This window comes from Cydia strobilella, chromosome 18 (genome assembly GCF_947568885.1).
Source record: "Cydia strobilella chromosome 18, ilCydStro3.1, whole genome shotgun sequence".
Classification (NCBI taxonomy): Eukaryota; Metazoa; Arthropoda; class Insecta; order Lepidoptera; family Tortricidae; genus Cydia; species Cydia strobilella.
The window spans coordinates 14817067-14829361 of NC_086058.1; the positions used below are offsets into that span (position 1 = coordinate 14817067).

At 37.2% G+C, this 12295-nt stretch overlaps 1 protein-coding gene across 1 annotated transcript in view; it reads left to right on the plus strand.

Moving 5' to 3' along the window:
• LOC134749607 (NADH dehydrogenase [ubiquinone] 1 alpha subcomplex subunit 11) overlaps positions 1 to 12295 on the plus strand; it is a 219711-nt gene that overhangs the window by 73218 nt on the left and 134198 nt on the right. The gene's annotated exons all lie outside the window — the stretch shown is intronic.

The window sequence follows — 12295 nt, forward strand, 5'->3', positions numbered from 1 at the left end:
GAATTTCCTCCCGTGTACGCTTCGGCTGTGAAATGAGCTCCCTGCAGAGGTTTTCCCGAGGGGCTACAGTATGGGGTTCTTCAAAGAGTGTACAGGTTTTTAAAGGGTCGGCTACGCGCGTGTAATATCTCCGGTGTTGCAGGCGTCGATAGGCTACGGTAACTGCTTACCATCAGGCGGGCCGTATGCTTGATTGCCACCGACGTGGTATAAAAAAAATGCCTTTCTTTTTTATGTACTATGTTGTGGCGTCAAATAATAGTTATTTGTACAACAAGAGAGGAAAGTTGGTTTTTCTTGCGAGTGTTTATTTTGAGTCCCGAGAAAGCGAAAGATTCTAATGTAGAATCTTGAGCGTAGCGAGGGACTCAAAAACACGAGATGTAAAATAACTTTGCTCTCGTGTTGCACACATAATTTTTCACCTCAGTAGTGAGAACATATTAAAGGTTAAAATGTATTTCGAATTACACAGAATAAACAGAAAAAATTATAATATGTACGATACGATAAGATACGATACGATACGAGACGAGACGGGACCGGACCGTACCGTACCGTACCGTACCATAAAAAAATGTAATAAAAGTATGAAGTTCATGGCCTTCACTAAATTAAAAAGCTACATTGTTTCACTCCCTGGAGTGAGGAAAGTCGCACTTTCCTCACTCCAGGGAGTGACGAAAGTAGGCTTGTTCGAGCTGCTGAGGTGAAAATGTATTTTCTTCTTTCTTCTTTCAAATAAATTTTCGCTCTGCGGTGGTTGACGAGGATTAGATCATAAAAACCCACCTTTAATTATGTGGACCTTTAATAACGATGTATACAACTAGGGATCAAGAGGTGAAGATGTTAACTGCTTCGAAGTTATTGTTAAACAATAATTTACGGAAATCAACTTCACACTTTGTTGTGACTAAAAAAAGGACAATTAAGGTAAACAACTGAGTGCGGAAGTAAATAGGTGATTATTGAGGATCTGTAAACAGATTGACGTCATTTCGTTATTTTATGTTTTACTGTGGTTTTACACAGGTTTTAGAAGATCCGCAGATAAACAATATCATGTTTGGCGTCTTTGGAGTATAAATGAGAAGTATAGCAGCAGTCGGCGGCCTGCGTATAACAGAAGATTCCGATCCGTTACAGTCAAATATCATAATGCCCTTACAATATCTAAATCTCAAATTGTCCTACCTCCAAAATGCCTTAATTTTCAATACAATAAAATGTCATTTAATTAACATTTACACATTACAACCGATATCCAAATTGTATAGTTGGTAAAATCATGTAAAATGAACAATAACTTCAAATACCTACCGAATTATTATTAAGACTGAAAGTGAAAATGCATTAGTTTCATAATTACCAAAATTCTCGATTGTACAGTCGCCATCAGATATATCGGAGCGGCCGAGATGCTCAAAAATATCTGAACACGCCCTCTAACGCCTTGACAATATAGGCGTGTTCAGATATTTGTGAGCGCCTCGGCCGCTCCGATATACCTGATGGCGACTGTACAGAATAATAATTTTTAAGAAAAAAAAAACCGACTTCAATGGGGGATGCCGCTGAAAGTTCACTTATTGTTGATGGTGCACTCTTAGATTCGAGACAATGAAATGAAAAAGACAGCATCTTTTGCCTAATAATGTAGAAAAGGAGGTAAAACCACCCACTTTTCTAGTAGCATTTCGTTTCTGTAAGGGTCGCAGTTCTAACCTAACCTTACCTACTTTTCTGATAGCATTTCGTTTCTGTAAGGGTCACAGCTCTAACCGAACAGAACAGAACTGCTATCAGAAAAGTAGGTTACTTTTCTGATAGCAGTTCTGTTCTGTGAGAATCGCAGTTCAAAACCCAACCACCCACCTAACCCACTTTTCTAGTAGCATTTCTGGGTCCGGATCAGAGTCCGGGTCCGTGTCCGGCTGTCCGGGTCCAAGTTTGGGTCAGAGTTCGGTCCGGGTCCGGGTCCGAGTTGGGGTCCATGTTCAGACCCGGGTCCGAGTCCGGGTCCAAGTTTAGGTCTGGGTGCATAAGGAAGAGAACAAATCGCCAAACGTGAACTATGTGTCACTGAAGAGTTCCATTCTGATCATTATCAGCAGTTTCCATTTCATCAAATGTCACTTTTTTATATGTAAATGCTGGATTTGTTGATAAAAAAACAAAAATCACTATATGTATGCCTTTCACATTTGAGGAGTTCCCTCGGTTCCTCGTGGGTCTCATCATCAGAACTCGTGCTTGACAAAAATATGTCTTAAAAACTTAAGTTGCGTAACAAACATAAAGAAGAGGACAAATCGCCAAACGTAAACTATGCGTCATTAAAGAGTTCCATTCTGATCATCATCAGCAGTTCCACTTCATCAAATGTCACTTTGTAAATGGAAGTGCTGGATATGTTTATAAAAATACAAAAATCACTATATGTATGCCTTTCACATTTGAGGAGTTCCCTCGATTCCTCATGGATCCCATCATCAGAACTCGAGCTTGACAAAAATGTTTCTTGAAAACCTAACTTGCTTAACAAACATAACGAAGAGGACAAATCACCAAACGTGAACTATGCGTCATTGAAGAGTTCCGTTCTGATCATCATCAGCAGTTCCACTTCATCAAATGTCACTTTTTAAAATGGAAGTGCTGGATTTGTTTATAAAAATACAAAAATCACTATATGTATGCCTTTCACATTTGAGGAGTTCCCTCGATTCCTCATGGATCCCATCATCAGAACTCGAGCTTGACAAAAATGTTTCTTGAAAACCTAACTTGCTTAAAAAACATAACGAAGAGGACAAATCGCTAAACGTGAACTATGCGTCATTGAAGAGTTCTGTTCTGATCATCATCAGCAGTTCCACTTCATCAAATGTCACTTTTTAAAATGGAAGTGCTGGATTTGTTGATGAAAATACTAAAATCACTAAATGTATGCCTTTAACATTCGAAGAGTTCCCTCGATTCCTCATGGATCCCATCATCAGAACTGCGTTTTGACAAAAACGGGACCAATCTGTATGTATATACTTACAATCAAAAAAAGAATTTTCAAAATCGGTCCAGAAATGACGGAGTTATGGAGTAACAAACATTAAAAAAAAAACAAAAAAAACATACAACCGAATTGAGAACCTCCTCCTTTGAAATCTTGAAGTCGGTTAAAAATAGGATTCAGGTACGTTACAGCCAAATATCATATATATAGGTAATAACGTGTTCCTAGAATATCAGAATGTCAAAACATTTTCTCATTATTCTCATAATGTCTAAAGCTGGAAATGACTTCCGCCTACTGCTTAAATTAATTACCGTATTCTTAATACCAAAGATTTAATACCTAGTGCTATGACTATAATTAATAGAAAGAAAGAAAGAAAGAAAGAAATTAACTTTATTCAGGACGCTTACAGTATTGCTTAAATGTAATACACTTTTATTAATATAAAACATAAACGTCACTGAAAAGGTCTCCCCTCAGCTAGATGTCAAGTTACCTTTCAGGTATCTTGACGCTGGTCTTCCGTGGAGACCTGTCCAAGCGATCGCGTCAGCACGTAAACTTAACTAACATTGGTTAAACTAAATTGAGATCAGAACAGATATTACAAATAAATATTAGGTACCTATTTCAATTTGACTTATTAAGTATACCTATATATTAATATATGGCTTATTTAATAACTGATAATATTTGTAACTTATTAGAGTAATGGTTGGCACTTACAAGTGATCAACTCTTTGAGCAGATTTCTGCAAATTCAGAATATACTTTTTGTATTCTACTTTGAAAGACAAAATGGAATGTGTGATTCTTATGGGCGGCGGTATGTTGTTCCAGCATTTCGTGGCAGAATATCTAAACAAATCTAAAGCTACCACGAAATGCAGTTGTATTGTGCCGTGGGCAGATAAGACGAGTAGCTTCTCTAACATGCCGCTGAGAAAATTGCAATTTTTTAGATAAATATTGGGGTGTCAATGACTTAATAATGCCAAATAGCATACATGCGAAATGCAATGAACGACGTGACTCCATGTTCATCAGCCCGCTGTTATTAAGGTAAGGAGTTATGTGAGTTCTGGGCGATATAACAAAACAAAATCGAGCACATGCGTTCTGCACTCGCTGTATGAGCTTTTTTGTTTTGTATAGAAGACATCTTCCTATAACCGTATCTGCATAATTCAGTTTTGATAAGACTAGTGATTCATAAAGAGCAATTCACATCAGTTGACAAATATTTACGAACTTGGTATAGTATCTTAAGTCGATAAAAACATATTCTTGAAATGTCTATCACATGGTTATGGAAATTTAATTTACCGTCCATAAGAATGCCTAGGTTTTTAGCTTCTGTGACCATCAATACGGTCCGTGCCATTTTAGGGTAAGAGAATCAAAACCATAAAAAGCCAGTTTGGAAATTAATAGATTATGGTCTATAGTATCGAATGCCCGAGATAAATCCAGCAGTACCGTGAATCTAGTCTAGACTATCGCGTTTTGATAAATATTCAATTCATTTATTTGTGTCCATTCGCTAATGTCATGGACGAAATTTAATTGTAAGTTCATATTATAAACTTAGGTAGGTAAGTAATATGTGGTAATGTAAATAATCGGCCAAGAGCATGTCGGGCCATGCTCAGTGTAGGGTTTCGTAGTTACCAAAGATAGATATAACTCCGTAATAGATGGATACAGTCTAAGGAAAAAACGTGCCTCGAAAATCACGAAAATTTGATTCTCGATCAGATGGCGCCACTAGTTTTGGCCTACTCTCGTATAGAGGGCATTGACTGTTTCGTTTGTTATTTATAATTTTAACGCATACCAGTGAAAGAACATGGGTCAAAATCATATAAAAATAATTAATGCAAATAAAAAAAACATTTATCCATATTTAAATACATTTTAACGTATTTTTATAAATCTTCATTTTTAGTTTTAAAGTATGTCGATAGATGGCAGTGAATTTAAAGTGGTTACAAAATTTACTATGACAGTACCGCTCTATCTTATTATATCCTCATTGGTAGTTACTATTCTATCAAAATAGGCCAAACGGGGGCTATTAGTCGATTTGACGATCGGTCTGGCCTAGTGGGTAGTGACCCTGCCTGTGAAGCCGAAAGCCTGGGTTCGAATCCCGGTAAGGGCATTTATTTGTGTGATGAGCACTAGTTGGGGGTGGTTGAAATTTATGTCGCTGTCTTGTGTTACGGTTATTTTTATTTTATTTTATTTTATTTGAAAATATGTTACATGACTTTACAGAAATCCAATGCGCCATGAAACTTAAATATATAACTTATGGACGTTAGAATTGATCCAAGTGCGCTCGTACATATTTTGCAATTTCCAGGATGTACAAACTTGGTAGTGTCAGTATCATGTGCTCCTGGAACAGATTTTTTGCGTCACGATCCCATGGGACACCTGCCACGACTCGAATCGCTCGTCTTTGCAACCTGAACGCTCTTTCACGCTCTGCCGCGTTACCCCAAAGGTCGACGCCATAAGCGAGAAGTGAATGAAAGTAGCCGTAGTAGGCTTTTTTCACATAGTCGGTGCTAAGGCTAGGACGCAATTTACTAAGCGCAAAACACGCAGATGAGAGCCGAGCGCACAGGGTGTCGATGTGAGAAATCCGCGTGATGCCGGAAACTATTATTAGACCGAGATATTTCACCTCATCCACCTGTGGAACCGGCTGCCCATTGCAGATAATATTTAAATTGTGTTCTTGCCTGCCACGGAGCCCAAATCGTATAATGTTAGTTTTTTCGACATTTAATGTCATATCATTGGCCATGAACCATGATGCCACTTGACCCATGGCAATGCAGGATATTTCTACGAGCTGCGCCTGGGTGTCAGCGGCTACAATTACGCACCCGTCATCAGCGAATGTGGTCCCATTGCTGCATTAGCATATTTACCACCTATTGAGGAAAATTTGCCTTTAAACTTAGATGACATAAAACAAGTGCGAGTCGGACTCGCGTTCCAAGGATTCCGGACATTACACAATTTAAACAATGTATTTTTTATGTGAAACGTGAGAGAAATGTCTTTAAAAAAACCTGTAGGGGTCGGATCAAAAACTAACTAATTAAGTCCGACTCACGCTTGACTGCACATTTCTAATAGGTTTTCTGTGATCTGTACGATCTGTAGGTAAAGATCTATTTTGTGTATTTTTTTAAAAATTTTGGACTCAGTAGTTTCGGAGATAAAGGGGAGGGGAAAGGTCATTTTTGCCTATTTTCTTGAATAACTTCTAAACTGTTTATCCGAAAACTATAAACAAATATTTGAGATTCTCACAATGAGCTCTTTCATTTGATATGTAACACGATATAGTTTGAAAAACATTTATTTTTTAATTTTCAAAAGTGGCCCCCATGTTTAAAATTAATTTCTTTACGTTACATGTCCGTCTTTGGGTCACAAACTTACATATGTTTACCAAATTTCAACCTAATTGGTTCAGTAGTTTCGGAGAAAATAGGCTGTGACAGACGGACAGACAGACGCACGAGTGATCCTATAAGGGTCCCGTTTTTTTCCTTTTCAGGCACGGAACCCTAATAAGGGTTCCGTTTTTTTCCTTTTGAGGTACGGACACCTAAAAAATTACCTATAAAGCTAAAAATAAAACGAAGAAAAACAGCTTACTTCGGACATATCTACAGAAATAGTAAATACGACATATTGAGAAGAATAATAGAACGTAAAAGAGTAAGTAGCCGGGTAGAAAATGGCTTTTTACACCCTAGAGTTACAGTTTCCAAATATTTAAATGTCCGTGTAGGTGTGAAAAGAGAGCTTTCCGAAGATGAGAGATGAACACCGTAAAATGGACCTACTTTGCTCCTTGGTGGGTAACTGTGCTCCAATAAAAAAAACCGGGCAAGTGCGAGTCGGACTCGCGTTCCAAAGGTTTCGTACATTACACATTATTTAACAATGCATTTTTTTTAAACCCGGGCCAACTAATAAGGTAAGAGGAACTACGGCGGCGTGTCTTCGAGGCAGCACGAAGCATTTCCGAAATTAATTTAAGGAAATTATTGGTTCTTGCCAAGGAGAAGCGTTACATACCCAGAATGCTGCGCGAGGCCATTGAGATTAAGAAATATCCAAACTTTAATAGGGAAGATGGCTTTTCTCTACCACCAGCTTGGGATCCTGTAGTCCACCTGATAAAGGAGCAAGCGAGACATAGACTGTGAGACCGTAGTGTTGGATGATGCTGGACATTCTGATGTTTTGAAAAGATGTGTCCCGCCGAGTTTGTTGCCGGTCCCATATTGGGATACCCTCCTACAATTTAGGAGGGAATTAAATCTTCTCGGGTCCGTGGTGTAGGGTTGGAGCCGGCATAGTTTTTTTTTTTTTTTTTATCGCGTATATATATATATCTTTGAAAAATAATTATAGTGTATAACTAGCCTTATGAACCGATTTTGCATGTACAACCAGCCTTAAAGTTTGTAGTCTATGATTGTTCATTATTTTAGTATGTGGGTATTTTTGCATTTTGTAATTTTTCCTCAGTCACCCGTTGACCACGAACGCTGTAAAGAGTTCGAAACGTCGGGATGTATTATAAATTCAATATACGCGATATAATCCGTTTTCATAGTTTTATTTCATAATTTAAGGAAATTAACTAGACATTTTACAAGACGTCGCCAAGCGTGCATACGAGCCCGGGGAAAACAACTCGAACATCTATTACTGTTAAATTAATGTAATAAATCAAATAAACTTCAACCTGGATTTTATTTTCTTTGAACCTTTATCAACTCAATGATATCCCTAAAAAGGGAGATAAGCATTTTCCATCTCTTTCTTTTAGGCATTCGGCAAATACTAAATGGGCGTTTTTTATTTCTGTATCCAGAATGAGATATCTTAATAGCAACGGATTGCAGATTACCTAGTTTTAACTTGTTTTTTGTAAGGCATTCGAAAGATCATAATTTCTATACAGGTACATGTATCATACCACTTTTGAATCTGCATAACATGCTCAAATAGCTAGAAGTTATTTCCTCATTACTTTTCTAGTATTTTTTTTTTTCACGACATCAGGTGGTCAAAATTCACGACTCACGATTAAACCGGTATTTTTTTTTGTATTTTACATTATTTATCGATAGAATACGTCTTCTGTTATCTTAATTAACTATTCATGATGCCGTGCACATAAAAAAACCGGCCAAGTGCGAGTCGGACTCGCCCACCGAGGGTTCCGTACTTTTAGTATTTGTTGTTATAGCGGCAACAGAAATACATCATCTGTGAAAATTTCGACTGTTTAGCGTCTAGCTATCACGGTTCATGAGATAGCCTGCTGATAGACAGACAGACAGATGGACAGCGGAGTCTTAGTAATAGGGTCCCGTTTTTACCCTTTGGGTACGGAACCCTAAAAACTAACTTCGATACCTTTCCGAGTGCACACTGGCGCTAACAATGTTAAAAACGGTCAAAATTAATGAAAAACCTTAATTTGGCAATAACTTGAAAATGGGGTCATGTTAAGTTGGTTTGGGTCCTCTTGGCCTGCGGTGTCCGCATGGTTGCATTTTTATCACCTGTCACTATGCCTGTCACTTTCGCACTTACATACTTGTTACTAAACTGGACATTTAAAATTTAATATTTAGCATCATTTTTTTTTTACTAATTTTCTAAACGAACTTGACATTTAACGTTGCATAAACGTCGATAAAATATAAAATTATAAATACAGATTTTATTGCTATTTGTATGAGATGCATGTAATTACCTAGACTTAAAAAACCGGCCAAGTGCGAGTCGGACTCGCGCACGAAGGGTTCCGTACCATTATGAAAAAAAACAGCAAAACAATCACGTTTGTTGTATGGGAGCCCCATTTAAATATTTATATGTTTTTAGTATTTGTTGTTATAGCGGCAACAGAAATACATCATCTGTGAAAATTTCAACTGTCTAGCTATCACGGTTCATGAGATACAGCCTGGTGACAGACAGTAGGACAGACGGACGGACAGACGGACAGCGGAGTCTTAGTAATAGGGTCCCGTTTTTACCCTTTGGGTACGGAACCCTAAAAATTGAGTGCCCTTACAGGTTGTCATGTACCTACCATCCTCAAACTGTAACACCTAATGTATTATGAACATGACTGCAATACAATAAAGAATAACGTGACAGGCATGCTGACAGGCGATAAAAATGCTACCGTGCTAAGCCCTCTGGTCTACCTCCAGTGTCACTGTGTCGTGTCAGTTATGGGACACCCTGTATATTAAACCCCGGTTTAATAAAATAAAATAAAAATTCAGACAGTTACAGTCCATAGTTGTTAATATTAACTTACAGGCTATGTTATGTTACAGAACATTTTTATTTTACAATTTTTACATTTAATATTTTACAATTTTTCATTATTTTGTTTCAAATCAATGTTTCTTTAATATCAAATATATACCTATTTTATTATTTAAATAAGGATATAAGAAATTACAACTTAAACATTACATTAAATTAAATCATGAAACCACATTAAACAAATAAGATTAATTATTTATTTAGTATTTTTCTTATTTTTATTCTATGTAATGTTCGTTTTAGATTTAAATTTCGGAAAATTGTCGTTAAATACCTACAATCAGAAAAAAAGTTTCACTTGCATCCTGGTTGCCTAAAGCCACACAATACCTATATTCTTATTATGTTATGCACATTTGTTAAATAAAAAAAATGTAAAAACGTATCAGTTTATTTATTTAAACCTTATTTCACAAAGTACAGAAATGCAATAAACCACTAAAAGAAACTTAAAAAGCTTTTTCTACAAAATCAAATCTACACACTTCAAATTATTAATAACCAAGTCTAAGGATCTTGTTAAAATTCCACTACTTTGAGGGAAACAAATATATACTGGCAAAATATTTTTGTATATATGTGTGTGTTGCTGAGCGTAAAACACGAGCGTTCCACGTGTGTTGCTGAGCGTAAAAACGAGCGTTCCACGCACACATCAATCGTGTTTCGGCTTCACTTTTGGCCGATTAGCCGTATGGGGACTATGGGGACTATCTGTCTATGTGTAATTAGTCTAAGCCTTGGAGCTTCCGCGTTGCGCCGCGCTGCTTCGCTTCGCGTTCATGAGTTGTTCGCTTACGTAAGAAAAAATACCCCAAACAATGCCCCTTAACCCTTAAATGCATAATGATGTATATATGCATCGTATATTTGATGGTCCGTGGCTCAATATGCAGCTATCCAAAATCACATTTATTACTTTTATACAGCATGACACATCTATTTCAATTTATTAAAAAGTTATACAAAAAATCATGCATTTAAGGGTTAATCATAGCTTCGTTATTTATAACACAACATTTCATAGAGTTGATTTACCGATAAAATATGTTTTCTTCTTAATATTCAATTCATCTGAATATTTAATAATGAACAGTTTAAAAATTTATTCAAAACTAGCTTTTGCCCGCGACTTCGTCTGCTTGGGGTTAGTAATTTGGGTAGCTTATTTTTTATCCAATCTGCCTTTTATCGATTTCCCATACAAACTTCCACCCCCCTTTCCCCCCCTGAAAGGATGATTTCTGGGATAAAAACTACCCTATGTCCCCGGGTCTCAAACTATCTCTATACCAAATTTCATCTCAATAGGTTCAGTGGTTTAAGCGTGAAGAGGTTACAGACAGACAGGCACACTTTCGCATTTATAATATTAGTATGAATTAGTATGAACTTCCTTAAAGTGGAGCAAATATTGGAACAAAGTAGTATTTTTTAAGAACTGTTTTCATTTTATAGATAGACACGTAATTATTGCAAATTTTTTTTATAATTAGTTTAGTGTTTAAATTTCGCGTAAAAACGCTCTAAGCTGTCACGTGATCTTGATGACGTAACGATGTGATAAACAAATTGCTGTCTGTGCCACCTCTGGCACTGACCACTTGCGGTGGCAGCACTGCATGGTGGCATTTTTATCGCCTGTCACTATGCCTGTCACTTTCGCACTTACATATTTGTCAGAACGTGACAGGCATGGTGACAGGCGATACAAATACGACCGTGCTTAGCCCGCTGGTCCTCACCACCACGTTTGACAAATGACAACTTGTCTATGCGTGTTTCTCAAGGGCCTGACACTCATTGATAGAGAAAGATAGTCTTATTGCGATTCCTATAAGAGGAAAGAGATAATAGTGCCATGCTTTGTTCTTATCAACGACCGGGTATTTTTCATGGTCGGGTTATGGCAGCATAGGTAGGAGGCGATGGCGAAATACCGAAATATATAAGAGTGAAAGAGAAAAAGGATTACGCTGCCATAGAACCTGGCCGAGGACCGAGAAAACTGGCGCATACTCCACCGACAAGAGCCATGCTCTTAAATTATGATGATGATGATGATGATGCCATACATTAACCTGTCAATACATGAATATCTCTTTCTCTTACCCCTGATCGCTCGGTTTCATGTCTATAACTACTATACTATGTCTATGGTGTTTCTCACGACGTGACGTCACGTGCTCTGACTTGCGTTTGCAGTCACGTGATGCTGGGCATAATTTTAAATACTTCTAATTAATTTATTACGCATATTTACACTTACAAAATATGATTTTCAGCATTTTAATATTCCCTGCTATGGTAAAAACATTAGTAGATTGTGTCACAAGGGAGCAAAATGACATATTTACGGCGAGGGCGTACATTAAATCCTAAACGAAGCGAAGGATTCTATAATAGAATCCTGAGCGTAGTGAGGGATTCAAGTGTTAACGCCCAAGGTGGAAATAATTTTGCTACCATGTGACACATACTGTTTTTCTCATCAACTATGAAGAAATTGTTATGTTCCAAAATATTATTTAACCTAAAAATATTGTATACAAATAAGAAAAAAATCATGTCCTAGAACAGAAAAGTGCTACTTTGATCCCCCCTAGCAGTGAAGAAAAGTGCCACTTTGACCCCTCCTAGCGGGGAAGAAAAAGCCCCTTTTCGAATAGGTAATGTGAATTTTTTTTATAGATTCGCGATTCATGTCAACATCCCTATTTACGGTACTTAAAACAGACGGGGGTGATGATTCCGTCAACATGTTAAACTTGTTTCCGCGCGGACGCACGTATCTTTTACACCTCCGTCACATGCATATTTTATGGCCAAATTACTTGAGCCAACAGTATTAAGAATAGTGGATTCATACTTCTAAATAAAACA